Source organism: Mustela putorius, unplaced genomic scaffold (genome assembly GCF_011764305.1).
Source record: "Mustela putorius furo isolate JIRA1106 unplaced genomic scaffold, ASM1176430v1.1 tig00000224_pilon_pilon_pilon, whole genome shotgun sequence".
NCBI classification, from domain to species: Eukaryota; Metazoa; Chordata; class Mammalia; order Carnivora; family Mustelidae; genus Mustela; species Mustela putorius.
In genome coordinates, this window is record NW_025421321.1 from 8,093,925 (window position 1) to 8,099,924 (window position 6,000).

Here is a 6,000-nt window from a genome sequence, read left to right on the forward strand (position 1 = left end):
ATCCCAGGGTCCTGGGATCCGGTCTCACTCCCTCTGCCTCTTCCTCTCTATACCTCATGAATAAATACATAAAATCTTTTTTAAGAAAGTACTTCTTTTCCAAAATAAGGGTGCTGATCTTTAAACAATTCTTCTATGTAGTGTTTTAATGTATACATGAATGCTTATTTAATTTTATGTGATATAAGTCACACTGTTGCATTAAACTCACCATTGATCAGTACAAAACTCTGGAAGGCGAAAGCTTTAAGAATGGCAGAGATGTGTTTACTGCCTGGCACACAGTAGGCACTTTCTTGATGACTTAAAGTTTGTCAGTTAATCATATATTCTCCTGCACCACCACGAGACTATTTTCTTATCTCTGCAATAGAACCAGAACCCCCAGAGTGATATGAAGAGGCGTCTATACTCTTCAATGCATCCAACTCAGTGGGAGCTCTGTTTAAGCATGAAATGGTAGATGGACAACATTCCTTAGCTAATAACCAAAAAAGGGAAGGCGTGTGATTGGCTTTCACCAACCACCCCACTCATGTCTCATACCCAGCAAGTTTTAAAGATTTTTCAGAAAACAAATTTTTACTAACTTCCTCGGTAACTAATTCTGGAATACATAATGAAGAAACCCACCTGTATGCTAGAAAAGATGTTCGCTTGATGGCACAAAATATTAAAGTGAATTTCTAACTCAGTTAACAATATGGTAAAACCAAATATATGCACATGCAAAATTATTAAAGATTTGTTTACTTGGGACTCTGATATTTGCCATGAAAACTTTTACGATTAAAGTTTGACTTAAAAAATATAGGAGTTTTTTTCCCCCCTTTCAAAATCAGTTTCAAGAAACCCCTGATAGAATCAGCTAATTAATTCCAGGCCTCTTTAACTAACGCCACATTTGAAGTCACGTGCTATAAATCAGTTTCAGTTGAGATATTAAAATCAGATTATAACAGAAAAGCCTTGTAAATATTTGCCTCCAAATGAGTTTAAGAATAAATATATATTCAGTAATTCATCCATATTTAGCAGATATTAATAAGACAAAGCATAGCTTTAAATTCACTTATCATTTAATACAAAGGAGGAAATAGAAAAAGGCCTGATTAGCTTGTTTATTCTTGGGCTTGGTAATACCTTATTAAAATTTGAAGTTCAAAATTGATATAATCAGTCAAATGTCAGCAGAAATATTTATTCTGTAAATGAAGCTTTAGTTAATAGAACTTTAATTTGAAGTGTTTTACATTTTCTTCTCCTCCATAAGGAAAAAGGAAAGCGGGGGTGGGGGAAGTCTTGATAGGAATGTGAAATTAACATGGAGGATTGAATTTTCCTTCTAGATCAGTGCTGACACTAGAGGTCAGCAACCTTCCAGAAATCATATATTAAATCTTCATTTACTCACTATAATTTACAATTTTGTGTGTGTGACAGAAGAACCACAAAATTCTAGGTTAGGAATCAGTCTTACTATTGACCTAATTCGCTGTCTTTTCAGAGGTAAAGGCAGTGAGTTCTGGTGGGGTCCAGGACTTGGCTGGTCTCAAGTTACACTGAGATAGGACCAGACTCAGGACTCAGGACACTGAACCTATCAATAGCACTTAGGACTGGGGCTGCTGGTAGCCACCAAGACCCAGAGAAATTAGATTCTGTGTCCTATAACTGTGCATAATTTTGTGGACTGGTAATGTTGTAAGTCCCAGGGGAAAGAGAGAAGATTTGTTGTAGGCTTAGAAGAACAACAGTTCCTGGAGAAAAGACCAGGACGAAAAAGCTAAGAAGTGTGCAAACAGCATAGGATGCCAATTTCAGAGGCCCATCTAGGTTTTTCTTGACCTGCTCTCCACATGGTCTGGGGCTTTGATACCTGCTTCATTTCTTGCCAAATTCCAGTGAAAATTCTCACAGAGGGAGCTGCTCCAATTTCTAATTAACCCAGGTCTTTAATGGGTTCATAGCACTCAAAACTAAGTCTTGAGCCACCCTTGGTCTTGGGGCCATCATGGCCTTCGGCCAAATAACTGTGACCCTCCCTCCCCTTCCTTATGGTGCCGCCCATTAGAAATTAACCTCAATGGGAGGAAGTGAGGAGGAGTGGCTAAGTGCTGGGCTTTTGGAGTGCACAGAGCCTTTTGGAATCCCCACCCTGGCAGAAGCTCTGTAACTTTAGGCCAAGTTACTTAGCCTCACTTAAACCTTAATTTTCTCATCTTTAAAATAAGAATTATGTTAAAAGTGGCCTCACAGGTTTTTATATGCATTAAGTAAAATATGCATGTGGACTTGTTTGTAAGTAAGGGATATTAGACCTAAGCTCTCTTATTAAAAGAAAAGTAAATGAGACAAGGGTGGAGAGGAAATATCTGAGAATGTAGCTGCCAAGTCCAGGGTCTGCCCCTCTCACTGCAATGGGCCAGTCAGTCATCTGGAGACAGTCTCTACTCCTAGGCTCCGTGGGGGGACAATCATTTTTTATTTATTTATTTATTTATTTATTTATTTTTGTATTTATTTTATTTAATTCAGAGAGAGAGAGAAAAAAAAAAAGTAGGAGGAGGGGCAGAGGGAGAGCAAGAGAGAATCCTCAAGTGGACTCTCCACACTGAATGCAGAAGCCTACATGGGGCTCAATCCCAGGACCCTGAAGTCATGACCAGAGCCAAAATCAAGGGTGAGACACATAACCCACTGAGCTACCCAGGCACCCCTGACCACTGTCTCTCAAGTATCTTTCCTTTTTTATTTCTGAGACACACACCAGACCATAAGAAGATAAATTTCTTCAAATGAGATTGTTAGTCTTACTACGCGTTCCTTCTTCTCAACCAAAAATGTACAGATTGACTTCCATTTTACTATATTAATATACATTTCTCAGAGGTAATAAGTTTTCACAGACCAAAATTTTTAAATGGTTTTTATATCATAAACTATCAACATCTATTTTTAATTTTTATTCTGTCCTTTTTTCAATAATACTGTCATTTAAATTTTCTTAAATCTAAAGAAAAATTGTGTAATAAAAACAAGGTATTTTTTTTGCTTTTAAAGTGTTATTAATGAGAAAAACAAGAATCATCATGACGCAAACATATGATATCTTATAAATAAAGATAACTCTTAAATCCCATCATCTCAAAGTATTATATTAACAGTAATACCAGGTATTAATCTACAACTCTCTATCTGCATCTGCACGAGTACAACAACTATTACTACCCACTAGTTTTTCTTTCCTTCAATTTGACTCAACAAACATTTTAAGAATGCCTACACCACAAAAAATATGCTAGGTAATTCTATTACATTGATGACAAAGAGAAGTTGGTGAGATTTTGTTTTTAATATTTGTACTACTTTTTTGAAAATGTGCACATGCAAGTTCTTGATAAGGCATTAATATCACGGTGGGGATAATGGGATAAAACCCATTTAATATCACTTTGAAGACTGGTGTTTGACCTATTAATAAGATTACAATTCAGTTTTCAATACAGCTGTCTCTCATATTCACAAAACTTATCAAAATATTATGCTGAGTGGTTCTACATGAAGCCAGTGAGATCACACAAAGTCATGGTTGGGTAAAGTGGATTGAAATAAAGCATTATGGGGCTCTTCAGTGTGTGTCAGTGAGGAAAGTTCTCAGGGGATGGAACAGAGTCAAACTTAGTGATACCTGTCGCCTGGGGTCTCCTCTATCACTAACCCAACCAGTCATTTAAGATCACATATTTGATGTTTCTTGTATTACTCTCGCCCCCTGAACTTTCCTTCTCTAAATTTAAATAACACTTTTTTCCCCCTACCACTCATCTTTAAATGTAATGCTACGTGGAATTATATTTTCATTTTTATCTAGGGTAAAAGGGGGAGACATTTATCTTCTCCTTCTCTTGGACAGAGATTTACATCATCAGCTGCCTGGTGGCAAGAATTACACTACAGACTTGTATAGGTGTCCAGCTTACAGAGGGCAGATCATGGAACTTCTCAGTCTCTAAAACTGCATAATTCCTTATAACAATCAATCTATCTATCTAATCTATTTATTATCTATCTGTCTATCCCTGTCCTTATATTTCCCATTGGTCCTATTTCTCTAGCAAACCCAAATTAATCCACTAGTCATCTTTTTTTTAATTTCTTCTAACTTAATAAGGATGCTAGGTACATATATTAGTCTGCTTAGGTGACCATAACAAAATACCAAAGACTGAGTGGCTTAACCAACAGATAATTCATTTTCTCACTGTTCTAAAGCTAGCAGTTAAGATCAAAGTGCCAGCAAATTCAGTATGTTGAGGGACCTCTTCTGGCCTGCAGGTGGCCCTCTTCTCACTGTGTCCTCACAGGGCCTTTCTTCTGTGCGCGTGTGGAGGGAGAGAGCTCTGGTCTCTCTTCTTTTTCTTATACAGACACCAGTCCTACTGATTAAGGCCCCACTGTTATGACCTCATTAAACCTTAATCACCTTCCTAAAGGTTTTACATACCATCACATTAGGGTGAGGGCTTCAACATATGAATTTGAGCATAGGGGAGGTACAGTTCAGTCCCTAACAATACATGCCTGTTTAGTATGAAGACTACATTTGAAACTAGGTTTCTAAGTTCTCATCAATAAGATGGAAGCATCATGAGACAATTTCTGGGAACCAATCTGAGAAACAGCCCTTTGTTCCTGCTTCTTTAATCCTTCCATCATCTCAAGCCCAAAATAAAGACTATGGAAACAAGGGTCACACCTTGGGAATGGCTGGAAAGAATGAGGGTCCCTGAGGGCATTGTGGAGTGAAGTTTCTACCTCTGTCTAGTCTATCCGCTGACTTAGGTGAGTGTGAGAAATAAATTTCATTGAAATCATTACTCTTTGTGGTACTTCTGCTACTTGCAGCCAAATGGAACCCTAATTAATATACCATATTTACATAACTAGAGTGATGGAGAGATGTCAGGTAACTATCAAATGCCTAGAATATATACTTTAAAGTGGAAAGAAACTTTACAGTTTATTTAACATAGAGGTTTCCAAACTATGTGTCCATTTGCTAAAACCAACATAATGTTAACTATGAGTTTAAACACTCTTATGAGCTCATGTGTCTCCAGCTTGCCTCAGGCTCAAACCCCCCATCATTAACACCAGGCTTGCTTTACACATTTCATTACCTGCCTGGCTTCTTTCATATTTGAAATTGCAAAGACTGATTTATTCTAATCCAAATCCTTTATTTTACATGTGAAGAAGCAGAAACCAAGAAAATCAAAGTAACCAAAGATTATAGAAAAAGAAATATTAGCATTCCAGTCTGCTGACTCCAGCCCAGGCCTCTTTCCATCCCTGGGGCACAAATAACCAATCCCATTTGAATCACCCTAGGAAGAAATGCCCATTGGGGGACCATTCTCTCTCTCTCCCAGTAGCTTCCCTGTGGGCCTAGTCCCTTCCCACCAGATGAGTTCCAGCAGGTGGATAGGGGACAGAATTCCTGGCCCCTTGGTAGGATTCCGGGAAGAGAGCTGAAGGCATTTTCAGGCCCGACCACCTGCACTGTCCCTCCACATGCGGGCACTGCTGGAGAGGCTTCATGTCTCTTTTTTTGGCAGCTCTTTCAGCACTCAGACTGAGGGACCAGTGTATTATATTCTCAAATCTCTGTCATCTCCTATCACATTAATATGATATCATTTTTGTCTATTAGAGTGCCATAACAACAACAACAAAAAAGAGGTGTTAGAGCATGACAGCACCTGTCAGAGGGCTGCAAATACTCATTTGAAATATTGGATTGAACCAGTTTCATGTGACATTAGTGGTGGCAACTTGTCCCTGTAGAGTAGGTTCATTTATTTGTACTATGTAAATGAAGGTGTCACATGCAGCCTATCATTAAAGAAAATGTCCCGTCACAGAGTTACAGAATCAACAACTGAAGCGTCGAGAAGAGCTTAGGGGCCATGCTACGGCATTCCTTTGATTGGGTGG